The sequence below is a fragment of the Tiliqua scincoides genome, chromosome 3 (assembly GCF_035046505.1).
Source record: "Tiliqua scincoides isolate rTilSci1 chromosome 3, rTilSci1.hap2, whole genome shotgun sequence".
Classification (NCBI taxonomy): domain Eukaryota; kingdom Metazoa; phylum Chordata; class Lepidosauria; order Squamata; family Scincidae; genus Tiliqua; species Tiliqua scincoides.
Window position 1 is genome coordinate 83,705,673 of NC_089823.1, and position 21,397 is coordinate 83,727,069.

General features: G+C 43.9%; 1 pseudogene; it reads left to right on the forward strand.

Moving 5' to 3' along the window:
- Positions 1-330: 330 nt before the first annotated feature.
- Positions 331-450, forward strand: LOC136646840 (5S ribosomal RNA; annotated as a pseudogene).
- Positions 451-21,397: the final 20,947 nt, after the last annotated feature.

Genomic DNA, 21,397 nt, shown 5'->3' on the forward strand with positions numbered 1-21,397 from the left:
GTATCGGATTTCAGCCTAACAGCACAATACTCTTTGTCCTTGTGCCACTGGGATGAGAGTGTGCACTGTCGCAAACATGCTGTAACGTTGCAGCAGCACAGAGTCTTGTGGTGCCAGTGGAAAGACCTACACTGGCCTGCTGGCACCAGTTGAAGGCCTGTACCCACTGGAGCAAATAGGCTGTCTGCAGACCAAAGGGGCAGCCTTACTGTTACTGCTTACTGGCAGCAACTGTTACCCTGCACATGCCTGATCTCATCTGTAAGTAAGTAAGTAAGTAAGCAACTTACTGCTGTAATCTGTAAGTAGTAAGTAAGCAACTTACTGCTTACTGGCAGCAACTGTTACCCTGCACATGCCTGATCTCATCTGATCTCAGAAGCTAAGCAGGGTCAGGCCTGGTTAGTACTTGGATGGGAGACCGCCTGGGAATACCCGGAGCTGTAGGCTTATACCATAGTCTTTCGAGACTGAAGGTTGCCAACCATGCAGACCAAAGGGGGAAAGGGGAGGGCGGAATGTAAGCAAAGAGGGGGTTAATGGGGTGAGAGAGGGCAGAAAGATGTGGATCAGACCCAGGAGGGGGATGAGAACGGTGGCAGTGGCAACCACTGTATCCTAACTGCATTCTCACTCCTGATTTCTTGATAGTGATTTGTCTGGCGCCAGAGGTGTTCCCGGACGAGGGGCAAAACAGTGTTTTCAGGTGCCTGGGTGCCTCTGCAAAGCAGCCGCTCCCTGTCTGCTTCTGATGCCTCCACTTTGCTTCTGTAGCCCAGACTGGCTCGGAAGCAGAGGGGGAGGGATGGCTTTACATGGGTGTCCGGGCACCTGAAAACACTTACTGTTTCCCCCCCCCCTTCAGGAAAGCCTCTGTCTGGTGCAAGCCTGAATAGCGTCGGGAAAGGGGATGAATTTCCCCTTCCCTCAGGGAGACCTCCAGCAGCTTCTGTTTCTGTGCTGGGCTGTATCGGTGTCGCTGCACTGCGGGACTTTAGTTCGGATTGGGCTGCCCATCTAGTTGATCACAGAACTTTACCGTAGCAAAATTTCGTTTCTCCCAATGTCCCATAACAGTTATGTGAGTTCCTCTTTCCGGTACATATTGCTGTAGACTTGTTTTAAAAAGCAGGGAGAAGGGGAGCCGTTATCTCCTGTATCTGTTATGAAGTGTAACTATGGTTTCTGTCAAGAACAAAACAATGAACCAAAGAGTAGCTACACATGACTTTGGGGAAAGAATACTAATTATCAGATTACAATTACATCTATAATTACAAAAGTTCCCCCATGCTACTTTTTGCTCTCTTTCATTTATTTGTACCCATTATATAAAAGCAATGTTTAACTTTGGAGTTTAAAAAAAGAAAGAAAAAAGAATAGCTTTGCATACCATTGAAATTCCACCGCCAATTGTCTGCTCTCTTATAAGACAAAATGAACACCTCGGATTGCCGCTGCCCTTGCCAGCTACACTTTCGGGGTGTGAATCAGGGAAAGGCGGCAAATATAACCAAGTGTGGTCCTGAAAACTGGAATTAAATGTACAGTATGAACATGGGTAGATGTGGGGGGGGGGTTCCACACAAATGATTTTCAAATGAGTGGGTTACAAAAATAATGAACAATATTAATAGTTGATATTCGATTCCATCTAGCCTCAGACATTTAACTACATGGGATATTAACATTCCAATCCTAACTTGTCCTGGAGCAGGCAGGCCAGCAGGGCTGGGGTTGGCTGTGGCACAACTCGGGGCAAGGGGAATTTTCCCCTTACCCCAAGTAATGTGGCAGCGGGCCGAATGGGGCTACTTGGATCTGCACCACCTAAAGAGGGAGGGGGTTAGGATCCAGCCCAAGTAATGGATCCTGGCACCACCTCCTTCCCAGACCCAGCCCAACTATCAACCAACTATCAATCAGCTGCCCTCCCTCCCCCCACCCTGGAACACCTCCAGAATGCCCTCTCTGCCCTCCACAAATTCCTGTGCTGGCGGCCCACCACTGGGACAGCTTGCCCATCTGCATCAGTGCAGAGGCCAGATGTGGTTTCCATGGGCTGGTGTATGTTCATGCGCTGGCCTGGCTGATGCTGAAGAAGGAAAACTTCAAAACCAGGTTCTTTTCTTTACAGTATCCCCTGTGGCCCCCACAGTTTTATGCAGACATCTTCATAAGTTTTTATAGCTCAATAATACTGTTTTTTAAATTAATACTGTTTTTTGATTTACAAACTGCTCCCTCTCTTATAACTTTCCAGTGAGGCCTGAAGACATTTTTTTTTTTTTTAGACAAGCTCTCTGTGTTCTTACCCTTTTTAACGTCTGGTTCACAGACTTGGGGCTTTTATAAAATTGCTGCAGTTGCCCTTTTTTTATTCTTTTAATGCTCTGAGTGCTGTTTTAAAGATATCCATGAAGTGTTTTTAATTTGTTTCAATTGTTTTTAATTGTGTTTATGTTTTTGTATTTTATGTTGTAAGCCACCTTGGGTCCCTTTGGGAGGAAGGCGGGATACAAATACAGTAAATAAAATAAATAAATAAATAAAACCACAATAGAAATTTGTCATAGTGAGCTAACTCCCAGTTTGTCCCAATAAGTTAAAAGCCAAAACAGGCAACCCATCTACATTTGTCAGAATCAGTCTAAAATCCGATATCTAATTCTATTTGGGTGGGACCCCATTGCAGCTCCCAGTCTGTATCAAGATCAGAAGTCTGGCCTGATGAGATCACAGTTCAGGAAGACGCACTAGCCAAAGACCTTTTAGAATCGGGGGACTGGATGCATCCCCTTGCCAAGGGTACTTGCTCCCTTGCTCTAGAAACCTCCCTGTGGTCACCTCAGGACCTCAAGAACAGAGATGGCAACTACTCTGAGTTGAAGAGCCAATCAGATGGTGCAGCATGATGTTACATTCCTAGAAGTTCTTACAGAGAGTTCCTGCTCCTTCTATTACAGAGATCCCCCCCCCCCAAACAGGGTGGTCATTCCTGCTGCTCCTGATATTTTCCACTTTCCTCTTTGTTAGCTGCCTGGCTGCCAGTGGGTCTGCCTGAGCCTGTGCCTGTGCCAGCTATCTAATTGGCATTGGTACGAAGAACCTCAGGAGATGTGTTGGGCTGGAAAAAGGGGATTAGGATCCCAGCATGCATGACTGCTGCTGAGATCCACCCCCTCTCTCCTCAAACCTCCCCCTTCCTGCCTTGCTCATCACCCAATATTCTGCCAAACCGCCCCTGACCTGCCCCCCCCCGTTTCTGGGAGGGATGTACCGTATGGTGCATGTGTGGGGCCTCCAGCCATTTGCAGTGGCAGTCCCACAGCTCACAATGGCAGCATACCTTTGACAGCACCAGACTGGGAGGCTTATAGCAGCGGATCACAAGATCCATGCTGTAAGTCCCCAATAGGACTGAGGCATAAATAATCTATGTTCTTCCTTAGAAGTTAGTATGATGTCCTAGCACAGGGGTGTCAAACATAAGGACCCGGGGGCTGTATATGGCCCGTAGAAGCTTTTTATCTGGCCCTCAGCCTCTCAACTGCTGAGCGGTTCTGAGGTGTTACTGCTAAAAGGGCAGCCCCCACAAAAATTGGGCTCTCCCATTTCTTGAAATATGATAAAGATTTGCTTGTTTTCTCTTCTGTCATTTATAGTTAATGAATTCCTAAGTTAGAAAAAGTGCTTATTTTTGGTTATGAGTTGTTTAATGACATCACTTCCTGCCTAATGACATCACTTCTGGCCCTCAGCAGGCATCATGAATGCCATTTGGCCCTCGGTATGAAATGAGTTTGACACCCCTGTCCTAGCATACAGCATACAGCATTCTCCTGTGTTTGTAGTTCAGTATTAAGCCTTTGCAGTGAAAAGAAATGCACCGTAGTACTGCAGTGTCAGGCTCAGTTTCATTTAACATCTTTATTAATGAATGGAAAGGAAGAGTAAGCAGCACATCAACCGCATTTGCAGACCATAATAAATTAGGATGCTGCATAACACCAGTAAAGACAAACAATGCCATTAATACAAAGAGACTCAAAAGGTAACAAACTGAGGTTTAACCTGGAAAACATAGGCTGGTATGCAAATGCAAAAACTATTTCGGAGCTGCATTCCAGAGATCCCCTTCCAAAACCACCAGAAGTAATAGTGAAGGGAATAACCATGCTTCTCATTTGAGTGGACACCAATTTTGCCCAACCTTGTGCATGTTTATTCAAAAATGAGTTTTACACTGGTCAATGGGACTTCTAGCAGGCTAGAAATGCAGGCTGAAGCTGCTCCCACATGGCTGTGACCCACCCCTTGAATGATTTTTGAGCCATGTTCATGCTGAAAAGATATAGAAAGACACCTATTGTGTGGTGGCCGAGGAAGGAACATCAGACCACCCATAACTCCAATTGTAAGATACATACAGAAGTAGTATACAGACGTCTTACAAATTGACTCCCCACCAGCCTCCACTTTGGTCTTTGCTATGTAGCAGCAGAATTCAGGAGTATGTGTACAATGTCATGTTGGCTGATGAGTAGCAGGATAAGGGAGGAGATCTCTGTATCTTTACAGTGGGCTGAGGGTTCAGCATCAATGGATTTGACTCTGCGCAGGTGCTGAGCTGCATTGGAGGGCCTCACTTGATCTCCTGGACTGGAGCAGAAACAGCTTCCAATCAGATCCAGGAGGTCCTTTAAGGGCTTTCCACAGATCACAGTATCTTGGAAATTGGTATCTGCAGGGGGTCCTGGAACGGATCCCCCATGAATACCGGGAGCCCACTATTAAGTAGAGTCTCATCAGTGTGCATTCACACATGGGCAAACTGGTTGTTAGGTGAGGGTTGCATACAAATCAAACTATCAGATATGGCTGATTAAGACTAAGCATACTCCAAGTATAAGAGAAGAGTACTCTAAGCATAGCCTTGTAGACCAGCATTTCTCAATGTTTGTCCCCTGCTGTACCACTTTGCATGGTCCACCTGTTGGAAGTACCAATGGAACTAACTGGAAATGATGTCATTACCAGTTCCTTCTGGATTGGGAGGCCAGGCGCAACACAGTAAACACCAGTAAATGGCTTAGGGTGTGCAGGAGGGCTGATTCGAGCACATAGAAAGTGCAAGCTGGAGCGCTATCCACCAAGCAGAGCTAAGCCTCCAATCGGTACTGTCACATTGGTCTCGCTGCTAGGTGGCAGGGCTCTGGGGGTCCTGCAAGTACCACTGGATACCACCTCACCAGTGGCGCTAGTACCATTGGTTGAGAAACACTGTTGTAAACCATTTTTTGTTGCCTTCTTCTGTGCCCTTACTCAAGGGTTTCTTCATTGCCTCTGAACCCATTCTGTGTGATTAGCTGCACTTTCCATTCAAAACTAGGTTCAGGCTTTTTTCCTATCTCTCTGAGGTAGGTATCTCTGCCACACTCTGCTATAGTCTCCCATGGTGTTTTTGTTTGTTTGCTTTTTGAAGCACATTAATATCACAGAGGGATGTTCCCTCCTCAGATTTACAATGGCATGAAAATGGAGCATAGTTTTGCATGCATACAATGAGGGATAACATATTCAGTGTGCAGCTGACTCAGGTAAAGTTAATGAAGCCAGTCACATCAGAATGCCCTACTTGGACAAATATTTACTGAGAATCATCCACTATTCTTTGGCTGCTCATATCGTAGCTCTTTCTTTCTCGTTTGGCAACATTTGTCTCAAATCCTGTCTTTTTGTAAGTCTCCACTTCAAACATAATAATCTACAAACCATTCCGTTATAAGTCTTTTGTTGATCGTGTGTGCTCATTCCCATAAACAGAAAGATAATTTTTAATATAGTATTCCTTTGTCATGTGCTTGGCAAATCCTACTATATTAATCATACATTCAGTGAGGCTTTCCCTGTTAACAAGACTGACTCCCTTCCATTCATTCTTCAGCAGATACACTCATAAAATTTATTAAATTAAAAAAGTTTCCAAACTGCATGCACATTTGATTAACCTGTGACTTGGTGCTTGTGCAGATATTGGCCACAGTCTTCAAACCTTCCTAGGCATTTGGAAAGAATTTCAACTTCATGTCCTGATGGCATTGCTGAGGTAGAATCAGCATGGCTTCTGTAAGGGTAAGTCTTGCCTCACAAACCTTTTAGAATTCTTCAAAAAGGTCTACAGCCATGTGGATGCAGGAGAACCTGTGTACATTATATATATGGACTTTCAGAAGGCGTTCGACATGGTCCCTTGCCAAAGGCTACTGAGAACACTCTGCAGTCAGCGAATTAGAGGGCAGGTCCTCTCATGGACTGGGAACTGGTTGAAGACCAGGAAACAGAGTGGGTTTCGATGGACAATTTTCACAGTGGAGAGAGGTGAAAAGCGGTGTGCCCCAAGGATCTGTACTGGGACCAGTGCTTTTCAACCTGTTCATAAATGACCTGGAGACAGTGTTGAAGAGTGAGGTGGCTAAGTTTGCAGACGACACCAGGTGGTGAAGACCAGAAGCGATTGTGAGGAGCTCCAGAAGGATCTCTCCAGACTGGCAGAATGGGCAGCAAAATGGCAGATGTGTTTCAGTGTCAGTAAGTGTAAAGTCATGCACATTGGGGCAAAAAATCAAAACTTCACATATAGGCTAATGGGTTCTGAGCTGTCTGTGAGAGTTCAGGAGAAGGATCTTGGGGTGGTGGTGGACAGCTCGATGAAAGTGTCAACCCAATGTGCAACAGCAGTGAAGAAGGCCAATTCTATGCTTGGGAGCATTAGAAAAGGTGTTGAGAACAAAAGGGCTAATATTATAATGCCGTTGTACAAATGGATGGTAAGGCCACACCTGGAGTATTGTGTCCAGTTCTGGTCACCACATCTCAAAAAGGACATAGTGGAAAGAGAAAAGGTGCAAAAGAGAGTGACTACTGAGCTGGGGCACCTTCCTTATGAGGAAAGGCTACAGTGTTTGGGCCGCTTCAGCCTAGAAAAGAGGCACCTGAGAGAGGGGACATGATTGAGACATACAAAATTATGCAGGGGTTGGACAGAGTAATGCTCTTTACCCTGTCACACAACACCAGAAGCAGGGGACATCTACAAAAATTGAGTGTTGGGAGAGTTAGGACAGACAAAAGAAAATATTTCTCTACTCAGCGTGTAGTTGATCTGTGGAACTCCTTGCCACAGCATGTGGTGATGGCATCTGGCCTGGATGCCTTTAAAAGTGGATTGGAAAAGTTTCTGGAGGAAAAATCCATTATGGGTTATAAGCCATGATGTGTATGTGCAACGTCTTGATTTTAGAAATGGGCTATGTCAGATGCAAGGGAGGGCACCAGGATGCAGTTCTCTTGTTGTCTTGTGTGCTTCCTGGGGCATTTGGTGGGCCACTGTGAGATACAGGAAGCTGGACTAGATGAGCCTATGGCCTGATCCAGTGGGGCTGTTCTTATGTTCTTATGGCATTGAATACAGGAATATGAAAGTACATATAGTATTATGAAGATGCTTTAATACTTATGGCTGATATGATTTGCAGATCAGTCTTAACTAAATCCCCACCACCAATACAGCCACACCACTGGAATGCACGCTGCATCTTGCAGGGAGCAGTCAAGGAGGTTTCAGGTAAGGGAATATTTATTCCCTTATCCAGAGGTTAGCCTCCATTAGCCCAATGGTTCGCCTTGGATGTGAGCCAGTTTCATTGCTGGTGCAGGTCTGAGTCAGACAGAGGGAATTGGGGGGTGTGTGTGTGTGTGTGATGGGGTGATGATATCAGCACAAGTCACTGCTGCTGATATCTGCCCCATTCCACCCCCATTCTGCCAGCCTCCCCTCCCTTGCCTCATTCCTCCCATGTCCCCGCCCCCCATCTACTCAGCAGCGCTAGCTGGAACAGCAGACTCCGGTGGTACTTGCAAAATGGTTGACAGCGTTGACATACAATGGCTGTATATGCCATTATTCAACATATTCATTATTCAACAGCCATTATTCAACTGGAGAACACTGTTCCTCTTTCCTAAAACCCTTCATGCATCAGCCTAATCCTAGTTAGGTTTGGGCTGTTGGATCTGTAGTAGTATCTGTATTTATTTATTTATTTAGTTATTTATTTATTATCTGAGTGCGCTTCAAACAGTGAACTCTGCTGGTGCAGAGGTCCCTGAGCTGGTGGAAGGTGTCACAAATGTGCCATAAAGCACATCATCACACTACATAAGCAGTTCCACCCCATCAGTGCTGCATTCTGAGCCCCCAAGTACTAGTGAAGGCAGGTAAGGCATCAAGTGCAATGGCATGGGGAGGGTGGTAGGGAGTTGAGGAGGTGGCATTTCTGGGTGGGGGAAGTCCATATCCTTTGCGATCTCCTAACCCCCATGAACTTACATGGGACCACTTGGACTTAGATTGCTCCCATTTTCAAATCTTATAAACAAGCTGCAGTTCTAAGTTTTTATTCACTACTACTAGTAGTAGTGGTGGTAGTAGTAGTAGTAGTAGTGAATAAGAACTTATAACTGCAGCTTGTTTATAAGATACTTGTTTATAAGATAGCTTGTTTATAAGATACTAATCTTATATTAGTAGTAGTAGTAGTAGTAGTAGTAGTAGTAGTAGTAGTAGTAGTAGTAGTAGTGTAGGGCAGTAATCATGTGTAACCTTGGATGTTTGACGATGCTTGGTTTATGTTTGGGATACCTAGGTGTAGTCTTCCCTTCAGCGTCTTTCTCTTGTACAGTACCTTTGGGTTACCGTCTTTCTCTGAAGTGCATTGCTCTACATAAGTGTGGTCATGAGTTGTGACTTTAAATAATAATCTACTTAAAGCAATTTTTTTTTTCAAACACCCAGTGGCACATATGGCTTACAACCCTGCAATATATTTGTATTTCATTGTGTTAGCATAATTAACATTTTAATAAAATTTCAATCAGAACAATCTGTCAGAAAAACACATGCTGATTTAATTTCGGCTGGATTCTCTCTGGCTTGCTAATGTGTCACACTAACGATAAACCCCCATAATAGACTATGCAGCTAGATTGTGGTTATGTTGTATATGGGGGAGGGGGGGGGAGGCAGGGCATACTTGAACTTCAAAATGTGTTCTGAAAACCTAACTGGGTATATTGACACCAGATTCTTCAGCACCTTTAAACTAGTCAGATCTCTGAAGAATGTGGAAGATGAAGGCATTTTGCGCCCAATGAACAGGTAGGATCAGATGAGCGTCTTGGGGACCCAGTACAAGTCCTGATCAATATAAGGGAACATTTGTTCTCTTGCCCTGCGGTAAGCCCTCACAATCCCATTGGGTATATTCGGATCTGTATCAACTATATAGCTGCTGCAAATACCTCCCCTTTCCCCTCCCACCCTCCTCCCTGCCCATTCTCCTTCCCATTCCTCCCCAACTCCATACTCAGCCTACTTCCACTCCCCACACTGTGCTGGGTCTTGTTGGGAGGCAGCGGCCAGACCATGCTGTATGGTGTGTCTTGTTTTGCAACAGCCATAAAGCATGCTGCACCACTGGAACATGAGTTTTGGGAGTGCAGTGGCCAATTAGGTTTGGGCCGTAGGTATCACTGGTTTCAACTGACCTTATATTTGCTTGTGTTTCTCTGACAAGAGGCCCTATATCTCATACCAGCATCAATGAATAGCAGCACGATTAATATAAATGCAACTGTCAGGTTCTGATTTCATTTCTTACTCCAAAACAGGAAGAGTCGGACATAAGGCCCATGGGCCATATGCAGCCTGCGGAAGCTTCTTACCCATCCCACATGATAATTGGGCTCTCCCAGCACTTTCTTTTATCAGCAGCACTTCTGCTAAGGCTGTTGGAGAGAGAGAGATGGAAGGAGACCTCAGAAGGCAGGGAACATTATGAGGGAAGGTGCAGACAAAGAGAGGTGAGACAGGGAGATACTGCTAAGGCAGACCACTTCTCACTGAGCTGTGAAGTGACACCTCAGCAGAAGCAATGCTGCTGAAAGGGCAATCTGCATGATGACTGGGCTGCCTGAACAGCCCCTCCTGACCAAGGAGTTAAGTCAGATAGAGGTTGAAAGAGAAGATGTTTCAGACCTCATTGATAAATTAAAGATCAATAAGTCACCGGGCCCTGATGGCATCTACCCAAGAGGTATTAAGGAATTAAAGAATGAAGTTGCTGATCTCTTGACTAAAATATGCAACTTGTCCCTCAAAATGGCCACGGTGCCAGAGGATTGGAGGATAGCAAATGTCATACCAATCTTTAAAAAGGGAAAGAGGGGGGACCCGGGAAACTATAGGCCAGTCAGCCTAACATCTATACCAGGTAAGATGGTGGAATGCCTCATCAAAGATAGAATCTCAAAACACATAGACGAACAGGCCTTGCTGAGGGAGAATCAGCATGGCTTCTGTAAGGGTAAGTCTTGCCTCACAAACCTTATAGAATTCTTTGAAAAGGTCAACAGGCATGTGGATGCGGGAGAACCCATAGACATTATATATCTGGACTTTCAGAAGGCGTTCGACACGATCCCTCACCAAAGGCTACTGAAAAAACTTCACAGTCAGGGAATTAGAGGGCAGGTCCTCTCAATGACTGAGACCTGGTTGAAGACCAGGAAACAGAGAGTGGGTGTCAATGGGCAATTTTCACAATGGAGAGAAGTGAAAAGCGGTGTGCCCCAAGGATCTGTCCTGGGACCGGTGCTTTTCAACCTCTTCCTAAATGACCTGGAGACAGGGTTGAGCAGTGAGGTGGCCAAGTTTGCAGATGACACCAAACATTTCCGAGTGGTGAAGACCAGAAGTGATTGTGAGGAGCTCCAGAAGCATCACTCCAGACTGGCAGAATGGGCAGCAAAATGGCAAAGCATTTCAATGTAAGTAAGTGTAAAGTCAAGCACATTAGCCCAAAAAATCAAAACTTCACATATAGGCTAATGGGTTCTGACCTGTCTGTGACAGATCAGGAGAGAGATCTTGGGGGGGTGGGGTGGACAAGTCGATGAAAGTGTCAACCCAATGTACGGTGGCAATAAAGAAGGCCTATTCTGTGCTTGGGATCATTAGAAAGCTATTGAGAACAAAACCGCTAATATTATAATGCTGTTGTACAAATGGATGGTAAAGCCACACCTGGAGTATTGTGTCCAGTTCTGGTCGCCACATCTCAAAAAGGACATAGTGGAAATGGAAAAGGTGCAAAAGAGAGCGACTAAGATGATTACTGGGCTGGGGCACCTTCCTTATGAGGAAAGGCTACAGCGTTTGGGCCTCTTCAGCCTAGAAAAGAGACACTTGAGGGGGGACATGTTTGAGACATACAAAATTATGCATGGGAAGGATAAACTGGATAGAGAGATGCTCTTTACACTCTCACATAACACCAGAACCAGGGGACAGCCACTAAAATTGAGTGTTAGGAGGTTTAGGACAGACAAAAGAAAATATTTCTTTATTTGGTGTGTGGTCAGTCTGTGGAACTCCTTGCCGCAGGATGTGGTGACGGCATCTGGCCTGGATGCCTTTAAAAGGGGATTGGACAAGTTTCTGGAGGAAAAATCCATTATGGGTTACAAGCCATGATGTGTATGTGCAACCTCCTGATTTTAGAAATGGGCTATGTCAGAAAGCCATTGCAAGGGAGGGCACCAGGATGTAGGTTGCTTGTTATCTGATGTGCTCCCTGGGGCATTTGGTGGGCTGCTGTGAGATACAGGAAGCTGGACTAGATGGGCCTGTGGCCTGATCCAGTGGGGCTGTTCTTATGACTCTTCCATATCTTGAAAATATGATAAAGGTTAGTATATTCTCTCTTTTGTCATTTGCAGTTAATGAGTTCTTAATGTGAGAACAAAGTGCTTACTTCTGGCCATCATCTGCTTAATGACATCACTTCCTGCTTAATGATGACACTTCCAACCCTCAGCAGGGTGCCATCAATGCTATTCAGCCCCCTGTATGAAAGGAGTTTGACACTCCTATCCTAGAACACGTATTCACCTCAAAAAAGCTACATTTCAACACTTCTGGTTTCATCATTCGGTTACATTTTGGTTTCTTCTGGGATCAAACCAGACTAAAAAAAATTAAAAAGAAAAACAGGTGTCGATTCTTGATATTGAGCTTCTTCTGCTGGAGGAGACATATTTTAGAGATAATTTTGCTATTAAGGAGTTTATATTCACAAGTATTCTTCTTTAAATCCTAATGTTCGCTGCCATTGTTCTGATGAATTGTACTTTGACAATAAAACCTGCCATCGCTTCCTTCCCTTGTTATCATCACCCGTGCCAGCTCAGAATGTGCCAGCTCTGTTTTTGCACTACGAAAGCAATTTTACAACAAAAAATCATTCTCCTTTTCTTTAATAATTGAGAGTAAGGAAATGTCTGAAAAAGATAATCATGCTGAACTGCATGCTTTGGTTTTGTTTCGGGGAGGGGAGGGGAGAGATGGTTGGTGTGCTCATGCATCCTCTCTGTTCTGCTACATCTTTCCTTTGATTCATATAGAACGCAAAAATGTATGAACCGAACACAGTCATGAACTGAAAGACAAATTGTGTTTGCCAGAGGATATTTTGATTCATTAAACATGTCCAGTAATTAATGATTACCCTCTGGAGGGCTAACCTTCGAGAGCATTCATTATTTCCTTCTTGCCATCTTTGCTGTCAGCTGTCCTAGCTTTTGGGATTGTATGTCCTTCAACTTTGGCTCCTTGGCTGTTGACTCCCAAGAGGCTTTTCTGTACTCAAGCTTTGATTTTCTTCTGCTCTTTACGGCATCAGACATATAACCCATCTCTCCTTTTTTCCTTTTGTTCGGTGGGGAAGTGATGGCTCTCGACCAAAGTGCTGAATCCCCTTCCAGACACTTCCAGACCAAAGTGCTGAATCCCCTTCCAGAACCTTCCAGACACTCCTCTGCAAATAACCACTGCACACAATGGTCTGTGAGGCTTTTGTTTATAATTGCCACAGTAAGTGTAGAAATTTGTAAGGCTGTAGGTCTCTATACCCTTCCCTTTCTGCCACTTTGTTAGAAGGTAGTAGCACACATAGACTGGCCTGGAATGCAATTTCTTTACATTTTTCATGCTGAAAGGAATGTTGAGTACTGAAAAGGTAAACTAAGTGGTTCAGCCAATGCAGGGCTGAACAGATTGCTGCCAGTCCAGTTTGATATTTAGGGGCTTTTTTTGCCTATGAAATGATGAGTACATTCTGACTTTTTTCCAGATGACCTTTGAAATCTTTGTCCATTCAAAAAAGAGAAAAAAATTAGCATATGTGAGGTGTTTAAAACTCCTATTCACCATCCCTCCTGCCTGCTCTTAATCAAAAACTGTTGTTTTGTTTTTTTAAAAAGCCACATCTATGCCTGAAGGTTTTAAATAGACTGCAAATGTATTTATTGTTTCAATCAGTACATCTCAGCTGCAAAGTACTGCTAGTTTACTATCATCTTTTTTTTCTTTCAAGTATCCTGCGCGCTTGATTTTTTAAACGTTAAGAATCTAGTGTCAATCATTGACCAAACAACACTAGAATGACAGCCCAATCCTATCGACACTTTCTTGGGAGCAAGCCCCATTGATTCTAATGGGACTTACTTCTGAGTAGACATGCATGGGATTGGGCTCTCTCTCCCCTTTTGGTGGCTATTTTCTTTATCATCAAGCCAAGTGATAGAGATACATTTATGACATATCTGGTGTAGAGGTAGAGAAGAAGCCATGATATGATGGTCATCTGTGTCAATGTGATGTGTATGGGAATGGAGAACAGGTAAGCTATCTAATTTTTTTTAATCTGCTTTGTTAGAAACCCATTTCTCATATTGAATTCAGAGCCTCATGATGTTCTATTTTTATTTTATTTTTCACATATTTATTCCACTCTTTCTCCAAGGAACTCAGGGCATAGTACATAGTTTCTCTCCCCTCCTTTTGTCCTCACAACAACCCTGTGGGGTAGGCAAAGCTGAGAGTGACTGACCCAAAGTCACCAAAGGAGCTTCATGGCTGAGTAGGGATTTGAACTTGGAGCTTTCTGGTCTAAATCCTATCCCGAAACCACTACACCATACCCACAGCCCTAATAGAAACTCTCCATCCCTATTCATATATGTCGCGGCATCTATTTTGCTATTGAGAATGTTGGTCCTATAGAAGAAGCACCTTGCTTAAAGTGGCAGAATTGGTAAGTAGCAGAGTGCATTTATTTACATTTCTTTCCCCTCCCTGCTTGAAATTACTCTGAACTTCAATCTCAAACTGAAGCACAATATTCTTCAGGGACAACACTCCTGCACATGTCCCCTCTAGGAAATGGGCTAATCTTTTTTCCTCTCAAGGTCAATATTCTGTTGAATCTGCAAGGCTAGCGGATCATACATGGAAGGTTTTTCCATTTTACAAAGTGCTGGGCAGACCATAACTAATCCTCACTGAGCCCAAGGGAAGAAAATAAGTTTTCTGGAGCAGATGGTGCCCCTACTTCCCCAAAAATATTAATGAGTAAGAAAGGGTTGATGCAAAAATATCTGTAATCAGATACCAATAAGTTTGTTTTTCCTACTCCACCCCAATTCAATGCATGTGCACGTTCCAGGGAACTATTATTGTGTAAGACTAACCTTCTCATCCACAACAGTGAAATAGCACATGACTGGAGACATTGTAAACCTAGGGAAAGAAACCAAGGCTCAAACACTTTCATGGCATAAAACTCTACTAGTTAAAGAGAGAAGAAATTGCTCATTTTGCATTTGCTTTTAGTTTTTTGCCCATTGAACTTGAGTCATGAAAGTTGAGATTCAAGGACTTAATGACAACAGAGCCCTGTGGCATCTTAAAGACTAGATAATTTTGAGTGCCCACCTCCCCACATCAGAGAAGGTAGGTCAGCAAAAGGGGTGTTCTTGGGGAGGACGGGGTGGAAATTGGAACTGGCATGTCAAGGGTAGGCAGGAGATGGACATCGGTGGCAGCAGCAGTGTTGATGTTCTATGCCCCTGGCCCAGCCTTGACACACCATTTGGTCCCATTCAAATTTATGCCAGCCAAAGAGCTGGTGCAGATCAGAGTACCAGATCAGATCTGATCAGATTGGAGACCAGGCAGTGGCAGAGTTTTTTACGTACCACTCTATCGCTGCCTGATCTTGGCCAGTCCATAGCATGCAGCAAAGGCTGCACCAGGGCCACTTAATTCTCTTGGCTGGCCCAGAATAGGACTGGGCTGTTAGCCCCTATGGTTGGTTTGCACTGGCTAGACCTGCTGTAAATCCTAAAAGGTCCAAGAACAGTGCTACCACCCCTGGACTTGTGCTGCCAAGTTCCTAGAGAGTCGAGCCCAGTCACCTGGGCAACTAAGGAGTACATTGCAGCAAACCGGCTGCCAATTCTACAGCTACAGAATAAGCCTGCAACTACATACACCTCTCCTGAGGTTTCCAAGGCAGGAGCTCAACAAGAACACTAGGGAGTGGGTTCGGAGCTGGAAAAGTGGTCGGGCTGCATGTGCCCTTAAGGCAAGCTTCAGTATAAAGGCTTCAGTCAGTGCCAGTGATTAGTTTATAATAGTATAATGCAACGCTGAGGATTCTGTCTCTTCAGCTCCAGAAAGAGGTAACCCAGGGAAGCTATCCTGTGGAGAGAAGGAGAAAGTCAGTGGTATATAACCCCTTCCCCTCTCCAAACAACACTGAGTCAGTGGGCAAATCTCTCCAGACTAGATCCGCAGGATCCTCCTCAGGCAGATTGAGAGAGATGACCCTGAAACCCAGCAAGACAATCTCATGAGTACATAGGGAAGGCACCCACCCTGGGCCAGGACATGGGACCCTCACAGAGGTTGAGCCAATCTTGGATAAATACTGAGAGCTTAACTGTCTGCCTCTTCTTTCTCTCTTTGCTGCACTTCAGGCTCCAGTTTGATGTTCCCATTCCATTATGGCCACACATGCCCCCCAGATTGTCCCTGACAGTTTGCTTCAATGTTATGCTTTGATTTTGCACAGAAAGAGAAGGTTTGCAACTGGAGGTTTGTTCTAATATACTAGGTTTGCCATGTCTGCATGAGCCAACTGGTGGGCACCATGTGCTAGCAAGCACAGCAGAACTATATTCCCCAGGTGAAGCCCACAGGTCTTACCTCTCGTAATATCTATGATTATCTTTAACTATCTAAATTTCCATGATTAAAATCTCATCCTTCATGTACCGGCCACATCTGTTTTTTGGAGACTACTTCTGAATATGAACATGGAATGGAGCGGAGAGAACTATAGCATTTTGACATCTGAAAAATGAGTAGAAAAAAAATAAAATTTCTATGCCCATATTAAAATAGTGTGTGCAAAGAAGTTCAATGTCATTTTAAGAGTGAGGCTCTTTAGCAGATTTGAAAGTCAACCTAACGGTGGATTATGGTATTAGTCATATACATCTGATTAGGTGGAATGCATTTTCATAAGATACACTTTTTTCTATTAATAACTGTATTAGGTTTCTTCTTTTTTATCTTAAAAAAATTGCAATAAAATAATCATTCATTTTGCATTACCAGAAAATAAGCATAGGTTTTTAAAAACCTCTTCCAAAATCATTTTCCCACCTACAACTTGTCACCTATTCAGTGCATTCTATAGTCAAGCATCAAAAAAGATACAACAGCCCTATTTATACCCCCTCCCCCCCCACTGATGCAGTGGCACCAAAATGGCTTCCACTGCATCCTATGATGGGGGGGTAGTTGCAGGGTTCTCCTCTGGGTAAAAGAATAATTGTTCCCTTACTAATAGAATTAATGAGGGAAGATCTATTTGGGCCTGTGCTAGCTGAATTGCTGGCACAAGTCTGCATGGACACATGCCATGGGATCGGTCCAGGAAGGGGGTTAGGATTGAACTTCCTCTCCTTCTGTCCCAATCTAACTATGAACAAAGTTAAAGTGATGGGTGTCATTAAAGGCTTTCTGTCAAATTACTCCTTTGAAGACTCTTCCCACTGCTTAGGAACCATAGGGTATAAAGTTCTTTTTGGCTGCACTGACCTGGCTGGTTACATCTTGTGATATGGTTGATGATATGAACTAGTTATATCTGCCTAGGACTGGATTAGGACCAGTGTGTCCCTTCCTTAAATAAACAACATTTTGTATACTTTTAAAGCACAAAGGGAACAATATGGTCCTCCCCAAGTTAAGCTTCCTAATTTATCAGTGTCATGAAAATAACCCTTAAGAGGAGCACCTGAAGCCCATTTGATTTGGTAATTTTGAATTAATTTGAAGAGGTAATTAACTGGCCACAAGACGCAGAATCAGTAGAGCAGACTTTGGTGTGCACCACACCAACGAGTGAGTGGGGGGGGGGAAGCAGCAATATTGGGAAACAAGATCTTAAGTTTTCTAGGTTTTCCTTTCCTCTGTGTAAGTTTTGTGACTTGCACTGACCCCATTAGGTGACTCATCAGCAAAACAAGATGCTAAAGAATCCGCACCGGGTCAGCAGGGTTCCTGCAGAGAGCAACTGAGCTCAATCAGCACAACCCATGTGGTTATGTTAGTAAAAATCTGAAAATATCACCACAACTTCTTCTGTTATTGTGAGGCGCATAGGCTGCAGTGCACTTGTGTGTACCAAAATTACAGTATGCCAAGCTGAAGAGAGTGCAAATGAAAATAATTAAACCCGTGGCTTTGATATCATCATGTGGCTTCAGGGAATTCAAATTATCTGTGAATGCAAAGCATGAACCTTATTCCTTGGTGAAAATAGATTTCCTTATCCCCAAGCTGTTATGGAAACATCAGTACATTTCTATTTGGTGCTTGTGCGAGATGGCATTTAATAAACTAGTTTTGTTGGAAATGGGGTCAATGCAGCCAGTAGCAAGATCCTTCTACAGTCACCACAGCAATGCATCAGTTGAGCTTCGAAGTATGTGCAGGCACCACTGCTCTCCTGAGTAATTAGAATTATAGTCTAATTACCTCTTCTCCTTCTTTCCAGAGTTATTAGCCTGACTCCTTAATACGAGCTGCATAAATAATATTACTGAAATAGCCTAAAATGGTTTGAATTTTTTTTTCCTTCCAACTTCTAACACAACAGAATTGCATTACTAGAAATTATTCAAAGAAACAATGATCATCTTTCAGGAAGGAAAAAATGAGCAGTGTGAGAACTGGAAAATGCTCTGGTCTGTATTCTTGAGATACTTTTATGCAAGTATTTATCTTTTGACCTGGATAAATGGAATTCAGGGAGTACACAGAAATAGCTCTTAGGCAAGGCAGTGGTAGAAAATCTATTTACAGTACTGTATGTACTGGTCACTGGCCTGACTTTCTGAAATCTTTGACACTTCCACCCTACACCAGAATATGGTGCTAGAAAAGAAAAAAAGGGCCACAGGAGCCTGGGCTGTACCTTTATGGGTCATTTACTGCATTATATAATATTACAAATTTCAGAAATAACTCTTAAACAACTTTGCAGCCCAATCCAAACAAACACGGCAGCAGAACAGAAGTTCCTCAGTTGTAAATGGCCATGTGACAGTGTGCATAACACTCATCCAGTGGCCCAGTGGCATCACTAGGTTTTGTGTCACCCAGTACGGAAGGGCAGCACATCAGCCCCATGTTAATTCCTTGTCGTGTCATAATAACATCTCATTGGCTCTTTGAACAATCAGTGTCATTGGTCCATTTTGAATTAAGGAAATGTACTTTTTTGTTACATAAGACAACATTTTTGTTTTCTGGTTTTTCGGTCATAAGTTTTGATAGGATGGAGATATTTCACTCTGGTTTTTATCCATTGCATTCTGCTGTAAATTACACATTAAATGGTATATAACATGATGGTATTATTCCTGCAAGCTGCCATTTTAGCAATTTTGAACACTTGTGGTGTCACCCCCCTTTTGCGTGTCACCCGGTGCAGCCCGCACCGCCCCTAGCGATGCCACTGTGGTGGCCATTTTGGCAGTGCCATTGCAAATTCCAGCAGTGTCAGCAGTCTCTTCCAGCTACTGTGGGAGCATAAGTAAGCCAATGTGGAGGGCAGGTGGAACAAGGCAAGGAGTGAGAGGAACAAGAGTGTCTGGGTGGGGAGTGGGGGTAGGCAGGAGGAACAACACTGGTTTGCAGTCTCCTGAAGTAATTATCAGGCTTTTCAATAGACCTTCAGCCAGACTGTTTTTGAAGTTTTCTGGAGGTGAGTCTTCTGCTCAAGTCTTTTGATTTCTTCAGAGAATTGTGTCTGTTTTGCTTATGACGTTGTAACCCAAAGCCATCTTTCTACCTCTCAATGGATTGGCTTAGGTTTTTAAGTTTCAAATCCTTAAAGTGGGAGTGGGAGTTTCAAAGTGCTGACCTGATGAGTGTCAGCACTTAAGTATTACATTAAAATTAAATAAATAATGTATCTTTTGCATAGGTTTAGTAGATCATGGAATGCTGAAGATGCTTCAGAAGTTCTGCAATGATTTTTTTCCTCAAATGAATGCACCAGCTCTCTTTGCTTTTGAGAAGAACCCAAAGACTTAAACATCAGACACAAGAATGATTTATAGAAACGTCTCTTACATGAAGAATGAGCAATAGCTGTGAGTGTTGTATCATCGACTGGGGTTGAACCATGATTGATCTTGGAGGAATAACAATAGGTGCATAATACCTCTCCATCACAGGGCAAGCTTGAATGTCTCTGTAAAGCTGTGCTACCAAGATTACTAAATGCTAATTGTTTTGCTTTTTTTGTGTGCATGTTCCTTTTTCAGGTTGTGATTTCAGGCTTTTGGAAACAATCTAACCTACACAGTGGCAGAACAGGGCCTAATGGTGCCTTGGGTGGGGTGACATTGCCCCCTGTGTCATTGTACCCTCTGCATTACCATGCCATCCCCTGTGTAGCTCTGCCACACACCCCAGTATCCGGAATGGCTCCATTTTGGAGCCAAATGGACACAAGGGACGGTGGGAGGGCCCAACATGCTCTTTCTGTTGTTGTCATGATTGTCTCTTCACCTGTATTTTGTGCCTACTGCAGCTGGTGCCTGGGGCACCTGTCGTCCCCCCCCCACACACACCACCTAAGTTACACCTCTGAACCCACAGTCTCCTATACTGTAGTCTTCCGGGCACACTTAACACATTGCATTTTGCAGGTAAAGGAGGTGACATTATTGGGGGGATGACAACTGGCATTGACTAGCCAGAAAGCCTCTCAGTAAGGAAGCTTTAAGATTCAGTTAGTTCCACTGGGATGGGGGGGGATAGGATTGGGCCATTCATCTTTGAAGTCCAGGTGCAGGTGCCCACAAAGAGCACCGACTTTTTCCAAAGGTATCACTTGTCACAGCGCTACCTATCTAATACTGATACTTCACCTCCCTATAGCATCTGATGAACTGGTTTCAGAGGAAATCACCTCAAAAATTACCTCAGGCTAGCATGATTTGAAGCAGCACCAAGGGGCTATAAATGACTCTAAAGTTGCCTCCTTCACTACAACCAACTGCTGAGCGCTTGGAAGTGAATGTATACAGCTGAATACTAAAGAGTATTTTAGTGTTGTTTGTATTCACTTAAAAAACAGCAAGTTGGAAAAGGAAATAATTCACTTTTAGGAGCTTGGGGTTTTCTTAATGTGGATCCAAAGTAGTCTGAGAGTGCTCACCTGGAAACAGGTGTTCAAGTGTCAGTTTTGAATAGCTTCCTACTTGTGTTGCTCCACTAGAGAAAGGTAGATGAGTTTTTTTTTTAGTCATACTTAAATTAGATAAGTATTTATAATGTTGATCATAACAGCACTGTCCTGATTGATAAATCTTCCTCCCTATATAAAGTGCCATATAAAGTTCCAAGTGCCATATAAAAATCTGTGAAGCAAGGCTTGCTATGAAATGGCAGAGTTAATTAAATTGTTGTAGACGTAGCATTTTACCGATTTGCAAAGTCACATGTTTATATTGGAGCTGTTCATTCAAATCACCCCTGTACATGCACTGGTACTCCCACATACTGACCCCCACATATACAGCCCAATCCTATGGGCCTCTTGCTGATGGAATGAACATTCTGTCAGCAGAAGGCGCACTCCATCAGCACTACATCTGCAGCAACAATGAGTGCAGTGGGGCTGCCAGCAGGAAAGGCTGGTAACCATGAATGCACCGCCAGAGCACCCAGCCACTGATGGAGGGGGTGAGTTGGCATGGGGGTGGGCTGTGGGCAGAGTGGGGAAGGCTTGGGATGGGAAAAAAAGAGACCAGGATGGGGTTTGGGGCTGCCAGGAGGTGTGTCAGGAGAGGGCAGGGGGAAGTTGCGGACCTGCCATTGGGTTTGATGGGGCAAATGCCCCAGGCG